Source organism: Streptopelia decaocto (assembly GCF_964273445.1).
Source record: "Streptopelia decaocto genome assembly, chromosome: 3".
In the NCBI taxonomy this organism is placed as follows: Eukaryota; Metazoa; Chordata; class Aves; order Columbiformes; family Columbidae; genus Streptopelia; species Streptopelia decaocto.
Genome location: NC_138656.1, coordinates 38,363,319 through 38,376,093, shown reverse-complemented (window position 1 = coordinate 38,376,093; position 12,775 = coordinate 38,363,319). Strand labels below are relative to the sequence as shown.

The following is a 12,775-nucleotide window of genomic DNA, read 5'->3' as shown; positions in this document are numbered from 1 at the left end:
GAAATACGGGAGCTTATCAGCTAGAGAGGGGGTGGGGTGTATGTCTGATTTAGGCATATTGGTTAATGATCACAGGTGTCCACAGCTGATGTCACAGTGATAGGGTAATGAAGTCTGAGGAGACATTAGGAATAACAGCAGAAAAATAGTAACATACTTATGCAAGGGGTTAGCAATTCCTCTCCTGGATGCAACTCTGGTCACCCATATAGATGAAGTATGAATTCAGACTCAAACAAGTGCAAGAAAGATTGTCCAGGGGAGCAGGACAGCTTTTTGTGTGAGAGAAGATTAAATGAATTTGGATTGTGTACCCAAACAGAGTTAGAAATAGAGCATGAGAAGGATTGTAAGTTGTGTTTGTACATGCGGCAAGAGTATTGCTGTCCCCGGGGAGTGAGGGTAATGGAGACTGAAGAGCCATGTTGGAGCATGGGCAAACAGGGGAGTACATGATTTCCAGTGTGCCACTCTGAAATGGAAGTGTGTGTGAGCAGTGCCAGGAAGTCCTTTTGTTTTTAAGGATGGGTTTTCTGAATGCTTAAAGAGAATTATGTGGTTCTCTGTACTGGGTAGGATCAGATACTAATAATTCACAGTTTCTTCTCACCCTGAGTGTCACCTCTGCTTTGATGATGTCCCACAGGGATCAGGCTCACAGCACCAAACAATGCATTACACTTTCCTCCTTCTCCTCAGTGTTATTGTCCATGCACTCTCCTTAACAGAATGACTGTCTTTCCTCTTGGCCTCTCTTGTGTGTCCAGACACATCAACCAGGGCTGGGTTGACTGGACACTGAGGATCGCTTTTACCCATCCTTAGGAGACCACAGCAGGTGTGCAGGGGGGATGCAAGAAGGAGGCTGCAGAGCCTTGCTGTAAACCACTATAACGCAACACTCAGAACGGAAGAATGGCCATACTGATTCAGGCCAAACGTCCTTCTAGTCTCTGTCTAAATTCAACAGCAGGTGCCAAGGAAAGAGTGTAAGACTAGAATGAGTACTTTGCCAAAATATTCTTGCAGCCTCAACTGTTTTCAGCTGCAGGAACTCCTGAGCTTCAGCAGCGGCTTTGTAAACAGAAGAGGGACCTTCCAGGCACATTATAAATGAGTCCAGTTTGAGGCTTTTTGAAGACGGTTGAAGGCTGAAAGAAGCTATTTATGAAAGACTGGCTCAGCTTGTCTTTGAAATTTTATTTTAGTGCTTCTGGGATTTCAAACAGCTAAGTCTTTAATACATATATTTTTATCCTTTAAATCTAAATACATAAAAACATTAGTATTTGTATATTGTTTTCTGTCACTCACAAGTCTGACTACCAATCTTGTGGAGAGACAGCTACTAACATGGAAATACTAAAATTTACAGTTGATTTTCTGGATATAATAGATGCCTATTGAACTCTGAAGCACGTTCTGGTTATCTCAGGTAAAACTGCAAGCTATCTAACAATTACTAAATGACAAGTTTAAAAGAGTTCCTTTCGTTTGCTGTCACAGGCTATTAGGAGATCTCTGAAGTGTTGGAGATCTAGGAGCCTATTGAGGAACTTGTCTAATTAATGGTATTATAATGGGCAAAATAAATAGAAGAATCCATTTCAAGGGGGAGTGTAACTTCAGCTAACATGAAAAATGCATTTGCATCATTAATATTTTAAATTGCTACATAGATGAAGATAAATGTATTTGATACAGCCTATCTCCAAATGGCTTAAATAGCAAATCTATATACATTAAGAATCTTTATATATTGATTATATTGATTACATCGATTTGGTCACTTTTACTTACAATAGATAGTACTTGCATGGAGATGGGGGTCCCTCAGGTTTTATTTGCAGTCCTGTGTAAATAAAATATGATAAAGAGTGAGAGGGGTAAAAGAACAAAACATTTAGTTTTCTTGTGCCTGTGTTTGTAGGTTACAAAATTCCCACTGCCCTGCAGCTGCTGCTAGATTTGGCCCTATGCTGCCAAAAATGTCACCATAAAACTGCCTGTGGCTCCACGGTTTAACTTCAGAAGGGACTGTTTTATTCATTATCTCATGTACCCTGTCACCGAAAGCTCAATTCAGGCCCTACTGAAGCTTTATGGGAACCTTTCTGTGTATTTCAGTGACAGCTGGGTTTGCACCAGAGTTTACCATAGGTCATAAAAATTTTGGTTTTGGGGCTTGTTTTTGAACATCACCAACACCAGACACAGGTAGAGAATTTTTCATCTATAATTGCCATGCAAGATCAACATCATCGCTGTTATTGTTCAGTCTGTCTCATCACATCTCTAAATCAGTCAATTGTGTGAGTAGTTCAGCCCATCTGTGGATGAAAGCCGTTGCTGTCTGATGGCCATTCATTTTGATGTGAAAGGAGTTTTTGGTCTCTCTTCAGTTCCAAACAAACTCACCCACCCCTATTGACCACAGGCAGTAAAAATATAGAGATCAAGGACTCGCAGGCCAGAGAATGCTGTGTTCATCAGATTCTACAAACATCGTTGCAGGTGTCTGAGAAACTTATTTTGACCCTAAAACTATATTTTTAATAGTAAAGTGAATGGAGTCTGTGAAATGAAATCAGCTTTCTAGTCTGTTTTGTTTTTTAAAGAAGATGGGTGCAAAGGAGAACCTCAGCTTCCTCACTCTTCCCTAAAGACAACGAATGTGTACAGTTAGCTTAGTCTGTGCTTAGCCACCTTCTTACCCAGATTTTTGGAAGGAGACGGCCTTCCTATCTGTACCTATTACCTGTACATGCCCATACAGTGCTCCTATATTACAGCCATGTTTTTTTAATTCCTAGATGGTTTGGAGCTGAGCAACTGAGGCCAGTGTGTCCTTACCTGATAGGTGTGAGATGACACCAAAAAATTCCCCTGTTTCGGAACTTCCTTTACCTGCTTGATTCCCATCCTAGGTTAGCAGATAACTTGGCTGCTGCAAAGTCCATCTTTCTTTCTAATGGATAGGGACTGCTTCTTTTAGCAGCCTTTAGCAGTTTCATGTTTCTCTGTGAAGCAAAGTTTGGAGCTATATGTGAGGAGGAACTTTAAAAGGTAATAAATTGATTACCAGAGATGGAAGCATGACTTGAAGCTTCTGACTGCTTGTTTTGCTGTTAGCTTAATATTTTTACTGCTTTACTTTGTGTTTTGACAGCTTATAGTCACGATCCACTTTCATATGAGTGCGTTTTTTTTGGTCTGTTGATCTAAATGAACAGTTCTGAGAACATCATAATGTTTCTAATGATTTGTCTCTTAATTTTGACATTCAAAAGGGTATAAATACTGGGTGAAGTTTCATGTGCGGTTGGGAATTTCTCTCATGTTTGCTTTCTCTGGTGCGTTCAAAAGTGGAATTTAAGGAGTTTTGGTCTTGTTCCTATGGGTGCACAAATAAGATTTCTCTCCATCCACCCAGCCATCAATTCTCACAGCATTTACAGAGGCTTACTATCTTTGAGACTTTTATATTATTTTCTAAAAGTTTCTTCAAATTGGCCAACGGACTAGAAGTTTATTGCTGGAGGTGATGAGGCAAGCTTATGCGTAGATACGTAGGTAGTATGAACTCTTAAGCCTGACTTTCTTTGGGAATATGCCTAGTGAGTGGCATAGATGAGTTTTATAATTTTAGTAATATTAGTGACAGCCAAAATATGTGTGGGTTTTTTTGTGTGTGTGTTTTTTTTTTTTCCTTTCCACACAGGAGTATGTGCACTTTCATCGACCTCTGCTGTAATGCTATGGGCTGAAGGCTCTAGGAAGTCAGCATATAAAATCTTACCTATCAAAATGTGAAGTATTTTGTTGAGTGACCTTCACAGTTTCCTGGAGATGTCATCTATTTACGCTAGTAGCACTGCCAAGTGGAGCGGCTTCTAAAACTGAACAGCAGTCAATTTATTTTCAGGTACCACTCCATTTGGGATTGCAATTAGGATAACTAGAGCTGCTCTCCAGCACAGGAAACTGGGAAGGTCACGCTGCCAAATTGTTGGCATCTTGATGAAGGAGTGTAAACTACTGCTGTCGCTACTGCAGATCAAATGAGCCTAACCAGAATGAAGTCATTATGAAACCTTCCCAAAAGATTATGAATATTCATGGATCAATTACCAACATTTGAAGTTAATTTTCGTTTGAGGAAATAACCGTGGTATTCCACTCTCAGTACCTATGAATGATAACAGCCCTTGCAAGCAAAAGGCAAAGCGCTGTTGCTGCTGGGGCACAGGGGTGCCGCTGTGTGCGCAGCAGCCGCTGCCTCCGGCCGGGTGGCACAGGAGCACTCGGTGCAGCAGCCAGCAGCTTTTCTGCCCCCTTCCAAATCGCCGTGCTGTCCTCATGGGGGTGGCAGCTGAAATGGTCACCTGGCTGCCTGGGGTGGGGCTGACTGGCTGTGCCAGTCTGGTAGGCAGGTGCTTGTTTGCACTGAAAGGGGAGCTGAGGTGGCCACTGCCCTGCCCTCTCTGCAGGCACTGTCACCCGACAGTGGCTCTTCAGCACATGTACCTAGCCAATGACACGGGCAGCAGCTGAGCTTCAGGGAGCTGTGACCTTCTGAAAAACAACCCCTTTGCTTTGCCTCCTGATTGCAGAATGGAGAACCTCGCTTTAATCAGCTGTGCTAAAAAATAGCAGCCTGCCTTGAAGGGCCCAATCCTGCACAGTGCCACGTGCCCCTGTGATGGTGGTGGGAGCTGGGGGCAGCAGCGCTGCAAGCAAAGGTGCTGAGCAATGGGAGCAGATCCCCCTCTTCATGGTGATGGAGGGTGTTGGAAATGCCCTCGCGGGGTGCCTCTTTGCTGTCCTCATGCCAGAGGGGTGGTGTGAAGGTGGTTTCTGGAACGTGTCCTCAGCAGATAGTCAGAGGATGTTTCCTCTTGCTGCTTTCTTGCCATGTGTTTTCCCTTATCACTGCCCTGTGGGCACAGGCACTGGGCAGCCCCCCTGCACCCCTTCCCACTGCTCCCCCTGTGCAGCCAGGGTACAGACAGCCCGGAGGGGAGGCAGGCAGGCTCCTCACTGCTATTCAGCTGCAGATATGGCTGTTGGCTTCTCACATAAAGCAACCAAATGGCTTCACAGAGATAAGCTGAGCCAAACTTGCGGCTGCCATAATGCTTCCAAGAAAGGGAGCCAAACAAGGAGGGGTATGGGGGGAGGGAAGCCTTTTGCCTTCCCTTTGTGGGTGTGCCCTGGTAGAAGTTAGCAAAGAGCCTGGCCACATGCAGAGTCCTTAAATTATTTAAAATCTGAATTGTTATTGGTTTAACTGTGGGGATTTTTTTCTCCTGTACATCATAGTCTATTTACTGTGCAGGTTTTCTTAAAGAGTGGCGTTGCTGGTTTTGGGCAATCTGCCTTTAACTCCAGTATATAGTTGCAGAGCCTAATTAGCTCCCTGGATTAACTGAGCTTCTGTTTTTCAGCTAGAATTTATTAGGAGCTGGCACTCTAATGAGACAGACCACTAGGATCTTTTTTTATTATCTTTGAGCTTTGTTTGTGTGTTTTTAACGGTTGCTTGTGAATGATGTTTGGCTCTGTGCTGTGAGTTGGAGTACAGAGAGGGGAAGGACCGTTTTGTCCAACTTCAGTGCAGTCCTCCCTCCAAAACTGTCACTGGTCTCCAGCAGAGCTGCCACCCCCCCAGCCACCTCCTTCCTTCCTTCCACCCCTACAGTTGCTCTTACTGTGGCTTTAAAGTAACATGTGAGTCTTTGAGCTCTCATTTCTGTAACACATTGACCTGTAAATAAGGGTTTATGTCTTCAGTGTGATATTGTCAAAGTGCGAAGTGTACCTGAACCAAGCCAGGTAAATTCACGTAGCTGGGGCAAAGACCACGAAGAACTTTTTTCTCTCATTGAATGAATTATTTAAATGGAGCCTGTGCTGCTTTAGCTCCACTGGTGGCATAAGGCAGAAATGTGAAGGTGGTGGGGACATCTTTCTCTGTGCTTCCCCAAGGCTAGTGCAGTGGTGTGCAGCTCAGACCTGGGCTGGCAATGTCAGAAACCAGGCGCTTTTTAATATGTAGGTAAAAGTGGAGTTGAGGTGTGACAGTGACTGCTTTATTTTGAGATAGTTCTACTATGGATAAGCTTGACTTGGTAAGATCAGTCAGTGGGACCTCCAAAGTGTGGGGAACTGAATGTCATTTTTGGATAACAGACTCCTTGGCTATTTTGTAGACTGTGTAAGTTTCACCAGCTTTGGAGCAACTTTCACACAAAAGATACAGCCCCTTTTATGGTGAGAGGGACAGTCTGTTTCAAGGAGTCAGAGAAGCTGTAGCTATTGAGACTCTGTCCTTCTGTCATTAATTTTATTTTCTGTCTTTGTTGAAAAGAAACAAATGATGTTATCTTGTGCCTCTGCCACATACTCATGTGTTGTCACAGACACAAGGATTGTTCTGCAATATGAAATTTGCATAGTTAGGCTCTTAAAAGGCAAGAACTATAGGGAAGGTACCCCCTACTTTTTATATGCATTTTATAATACTAGAATTCAAGCATAAGTCTCTGTTATCCCATACTTGGCTGCAACAATACTTTTCTCTTGCTGCAGTGTCACATCCCTTCCAGATGAGACTATGATTTTCCCAGTACGTGAACCTGAGTACAGTATCCCCTTTCAGCTGCCTCCTCTTTCCCCTGTGCAGTGAGCACAGCTTTCTGGGTTGTGCTCCTGTACCTCATACAAGATAACTAACTGCAGTGGCAGCAGAGATTTCTGCTTTGCTTAATTTTCCCTTTAAGGCTAGTCAGCTTCCACCTGGAACAAGTTCATTATTTCCCCAATGCCTCATTTCACGAAGTGAAGGATTCCCCAGGTTAAAGGTCCAGCAAGTTACCTATCTTTCTTCAACTGCCTTGCTTCATTCTGCTAACAAAGCCAGGCTTACGTGGTTGAACCACCGAGGGCTTTATCACTCCACATGGCCTCATTTTGCCTGTGCCTGCACACATTGCTCCCATTTCCTCTCTCTCTCTATTGAAATTATTAACAGAAAGGAAAGACATAGTAAAGCAAACTGCACTGGTTCATCATGAACTCAGCTGTTACACACCTGTAGCATCTGCTATTGGGTTTATGCCTTTTAAGCTATAAACTATCCTCTGTAGAGATTATTTCCGTGCAATGAGAGCCAAAACCAAATGGAGTATTTATGTGCTTCCTTTTTTATGCAAGCATTTACTACTATGAATAAAGCAGTGCATCAGCACAAGGGAGCAGGATTGAGACTTCATGATCAAAAATAACCGCAATAGTTACTGAGATTTTTCCTTTGACATACTTCTATAAATAATTAGATTGCAAGACACCTGAGGGCATATATAATCTGATCTTATGAGAATGAAGGAGTTGACAACTTCCTCCTTTTGGCCAAGTGCCTAGGAAGAAACTAAGGTATATGATTAATAGAGAGAACACGCAGCCTTGCACATCCTAAAACTTAGTTATAATATTGTATTGTATTCCTTGTGGAACGTTATTATTTCTATTCCTGATGTTGCTGCTGTTGTCACTGCATAGCCAAAATCCTCATAGCAGTGGGGTGAAAGGGAGGGGAAGACAAAGAAAATGTTTGTTATTAAGGTGGGAGGTCAGAAAGAAAACACAACAAGGCATATGATAGGATTGGCTAAATAATTTCACAGGAAAATCATTATTCCAAGACTTTAGTTGGATCTTGCTCTCCAGGATTCCCTCATTTTGCGTAACACTCTTGTGCTTGCCTCTCCCATACAGAAAATGAATGAGATGCTGGGCAACAAAGATTCCTGAGATTTTCCTGCCTGTAGTATTTATTCTTATAGCTTCATTTTCTATTCATGAATTCTGTTTTGCAGCCCTAAACAAAAGCAATTACCATTTGCCTCTTTTCTCTGTAGCTCACTTCAAACACATTGCTCATATGGATTCTCATAAAGCTGAAGGGTCTGACAGAGGAAGATGCAGGAAGGCACTGCCAATGCCATGTCCCCTCACTCTGGCCTGCACCTCACCTGTGATGCCATCAATGTCATGGGGTTCCTCTGCTGGGTATCAGTGAGCAGTCAGGGGGACTTGAGTGGGGAGAAGGGCCTTGGAGGTCAGGCAGTGGCAGTGGAGGATGTTAATGAGAACAAGAGGTGAGGAAAGAGATCAGTACAGGGAGAGGGTCTAGCAATGGTGCTGGAGGCTGGCAGAGTCAGGTGTAGCTGGTTAGACCACAGCAGGATGAAATCGAGCTGTGCTGGGCTATTCTGGTGAGGACCTGGGGATGTGGATCATGGTATGGAAATGAGTAAGAAGGTCGGACTAGGAAAGCTCAGGATAGACACTTATAGAAGAGAATAGGATTGTCTGATGAGATAAGAGCATGGCAAAAGGAGGTGAACACTCAAGAACACAGCTCTTCTACAGGACAGCAATGCTGCTGAGTCTCAGTGTTTCTCTACAGGCAGCTAATACTAGCAAAACCTCATGGTAAACTGTGAGTCACGTCCTCCTTCTCTATTGCTTGTCCATGCAAAAGCTGGCAGCCGGCTGCTGCTGCCAGCTGGTCAGCTAGTTCAGCAACTGAGGCTTTTTAATACGCAGGAAGGTTCCAGACTTGCTGATGTCTCATTGAAGTGTAAACACAAATCCATATGAAATTACATAAAAATACATAATAAGAGCATTCAGATTGTTAATCACTACAGGGGCAAGAAATGCCAGAATTAAGATTGTCCTGGCAAACTTACTCTGGCCCCATGGACTGTATATTGTGTTGTATTTGCAGGATTTCCTCCCCATCCCTAAAACCGTCATCTTTTTCAAGGCAGATATAGGACTGCCTTGGAGGTTAATCAGGACTGTACAGTGATGTGGTCATTATCAATAAATTCCCTCCCTAATTTGTAGCAGAAGTTGGAAGGCATATGGAAAATGGGACTGAGGGCTGTGGAAAAGAAGTACTCTGAAGGGAGCTGGTACCACCTTCAGAACTGCCTCTGCCAATGCATTCCTAAAAATTTCAGGTGATCTATAAATTGTATGTTCCTGGTTTTCAAGGTGCCCAGACTGAGAATCAGCCACCCCATTTTCTTTGCAACAGAAGTCAAAGGTAGCTGTACTTTGAATATAAAAGACTATATAATGCTTAGTACTCTGGAAGATCAGTGCTTCATGCTGAACAGCTATATTTAGTGAAGTCTTCAGTGCTGCAGGTGTTATCAGGGGATTATATACCTCACCTCAGAGACATTAATCAGATACCGCATTGATGAGCTCCATAGGAAAAAAAAAAAAGTCTTTGAAGAAATCAGTCATTCCTGAGTTTGTATAGTCTTAACAGTAGATAAGGCACAAGTCCACACATTAAAAGGCAAGGATTAAATGAAAGACTGAATAACTTCTTGTTCAGTGAGCACTGTTTATCCTGTGTGATTGAGGCAGGGTTCTAGTGGAAAAATAGTGTGCAGTCATGAAATTAAAGACTTTGACTTAATGCACATAGGCAAGTGGGATTTAGGCAGTGTCCAAGGAAAAGGATCATGATCTTCATTCTTCTAATGAAAGATTCTGTATTGTTTGAATCTAAGTATAATTAATCATTTATGAGGAAGGAAAATCCAGATATGTATAAGAAGAGCATAAAGATGTACATTTTTCCTTCTTACTGAGCAAGCAAAAGGACTAATTTATGCTGATCGCAGTTTGCACGGTGAAGTCTCAGAAGAGAAGGAATAGAGAACACTGGGCTCACTGCCCCATCTCTTGTTTGGGAAGTTTTAATATCTGTGGTATTAATACCTTAGTGGTAGCTATTGACAGACTTGGAGAAGTTTTTCTGAGTAGCTGCTGTAATGTGAGAGGGTGGAAACAGGGAGGAGGTGAGGGAGCAGCGAGGAGCAGCGAGAGAGCTCCCCTCCACATAAAGGGCTGCTACTCCATGGAACGGACTGGAGATTTCCACCTGGCAATCTGCACCATTCTTCCTTTCTGGATCCTCTGTACTGTACCTGCTGACATACCTCCTAGAGACACCTGAGTTTAGTTTCCTGCCCCCAGGGCTCCATCTGGACTTTTCCAGAGATAGATCTTGCATACTTTATTTCAGGGTTTTATCTGTCAGGGATGCATGAATAGTGTTTAGTAGTATTTTGCTGTAGCCACAATCTAAGGAGCTAGGCAAGTAATGGTAATGCATTTTATTAGACCAAGTGATGCAATTTGAAAACCGAGGTAACTTTTAAGTACTGAAAAAGGCTACAGAATAGACTTGCTGTTATAAAGACTTCGGAGTTTGAAGCATGGTATCCTTCCAAACCCACCTTCCTTGTTCCCTGTGTATTATATCCCCATATTCATGAAGGGTTATGGTAAATTTCCTAAACTACGAAAACATTAGTGGGTGGGCTAGGAGTACATTTACAATGAAGACAGGTATATAAAGTGGGGTCATCGTACTGCTCTGGCATAGCAGTTTATTGCTCATGGAGCAGAATAGAAATGGACCATTAGCATTCCTGAGGACCTCCCCTTGTTATAAAGACATTGCTGCAATTCACTGTGCTGCTGCGAGAAATCTGGGGCCTTCTACAAACCAGCCTCTGCTTAATACAGGGAGCAACATGCACTCAGGAGCAGCAGCCCTTCTGTGAGCTTCTTAAAAATTTCTTGTGTCTTAGTTTAGTTTGCACAGCCAGATCATCAGCAAAGGTCTTGCTTCTCGAAGGTCCTCCAGTGCAGAAGTGCAGACCTTCTGTTTGTAAAACTTCTGCTTTCAAAGGAAATTTTGCTTTTGCAAACACCAGCTCATTAATTACGTAATGAAACAATTCAGAGCCATTCTTTTTTTTTTTTCTGGCAGAAATGCCATGTCAGCGTTCAGAAGAACAAAGCATCTACTTTGTCTCACACTGTCTGTCAAGTTAATTTCAGTGAGACACACAAAATATTTTACCAATATTTTACTTGATGAGAATAGGTTGAGTTAAAAATTAAGCAGCACATTTTTGTGTTATGTTCTCTTTAATTTTCTTTCTTTCCTTTAGAAGTTAGTAGGTGCTATTATGAGAAATTAGTGAACCATGAACAGGTGATCTTATCCTATGACAATATTCAGAATTGACAAAAACCTGTGTTTAGAAAATTTCTTCCTCTTTATTTTATTTTCCAGTGTACAATAGTGACATGAGGCTAGTTATTTTCTCTGAGTGCAAAGTGAAGTCGATAGTCAAGGTGCAGACAGTGCTGAATGAGCGAACTCTGAAATTAGAAATAGGTGTTGGTTGGGCTTTTTTTGCTGCTACGTTTCAGGCTTTAATCCTAAACAAATCTGCTCTTTGGTTCCTGTCTGATATATGTCAGAGGATCATTTGAATTATAGAAATGGAATTTCCTCTGTATTGTCATTCTTCTTGCAAGTGTGCATTTCAGTACAAGGCAGATGGCACAGATTATTTTATATTCATAATGCATATACCTCTAGGAGAGCCACACTGCACTGTGCTGATGCTGGCTGCATGGGTTATGTGTTCTCAGGAGACCAACATGTTCAGAATGTATTCTTTTGCCCTTTCCCCTGTCATTTCATGTTTTGCTATGATAGAAGCACTAGCAAATAAAAGGCTTGTTATTGATTTCTGTGCAAATGTTAATAATATCTGTGTAACTCTGCATTGGAGTGACAGTAACTGATGTACAAAATTTGACATCTTAATTATTCCTTGATGGAAAGGAGGGCCACTAACCTGAGATACAGCAGCCTATTAACTTTGGATCTGTGGATTCAAAGCAGCCTTAGGTCACAAGTGAAATGAGTGAGGCTGTCTTAATATAGTCTTTATGGATGTTTGTTTGCTTCTCAAAAACAGCAAAAGGTCTTCAATGTGTCTGGAGCAGACGGAAGCAGAAATCCTGAAACAAAAAAATGTTTTGCTTCTAGTATTGCTAGCCTAACTGAAATTGCAAGTGCTTGAAATCTCAGCAATAGCACAACTTATAAGCTCCCCAGTCTTATTGGTAGATGCATAAAAAATATGCATCCAAAATGATGTTGTTTACTCCATCAAAAAGAGAGGTTCAATAATTTTGGTGTTTTTCTGTTATAACAGTGCCATCCTGCAGGCAGAGCTTCAGTTCCCGGCAGTTGCAGCTTTATACAAAATTCCTGGAAGCTGGAAATGTGAAGTGGATGACCAAGGGCACATATACACCATAGGTCATTAGCAGATATTGAACAGCGAGCCCCAAAAATCTGATCCCCAGCCACTGAAGATTTTGTTATCATTACAACAGTGAAAGTAATTCCTTTAGCAATAGGCAGATATCAAGCTGTTGCTGTCTTTGCTTTCAGCTATATGTAACTGTCATCCACAACCTGTAGCGTAGGAGAGGCTCTCTTCAAGAGGATACCATTTCCAACTAACCATCCCGTTGACCTGTACACTTAGTAGCTAAAGCTCTCTTTAAAAATTATATTGTGCATTTCTGACTACAGGATTATATGACCACCACAGAAGTGTTATATATGCATCATTATGCTGTTAAAATTCCCATTCTTAGTCCAGTCACAGACAGCCCCACAATAAGGCATCAGCATTTCAAAAGCTATCCTATGTCGAACAATAGAGTAAATGGCAAGAACAGAAAATTTGATTCCTGCCTCAGTGGAAGAAAAGATCTAATATGAAAGAACAACTGCGAGAAGTATTAAGGCTTGATTGTTTTGTATTTCACCAGCAGCATCCAGAATTAATTTAAGTGATTTAACTAT

At 42.1% G+C, this 12,775-nt stretch overlaps 1 protein-coding gene across 1 annotated transcript in view; it reads left to right on the top strand.

The window, feature by feature from the left end:
• The window catches only part of KIF26B (kinesin family member 26B), a gene marked incomplete at its 5' end in the record, with an annotated part of 296,561 nt that overhangs the window by 261,284 nt on the left and 22,502 nt on the right, over positions 1–12,775 (top strand). The gene's annotated exons all lie outside the window — the stretch shown is intronic.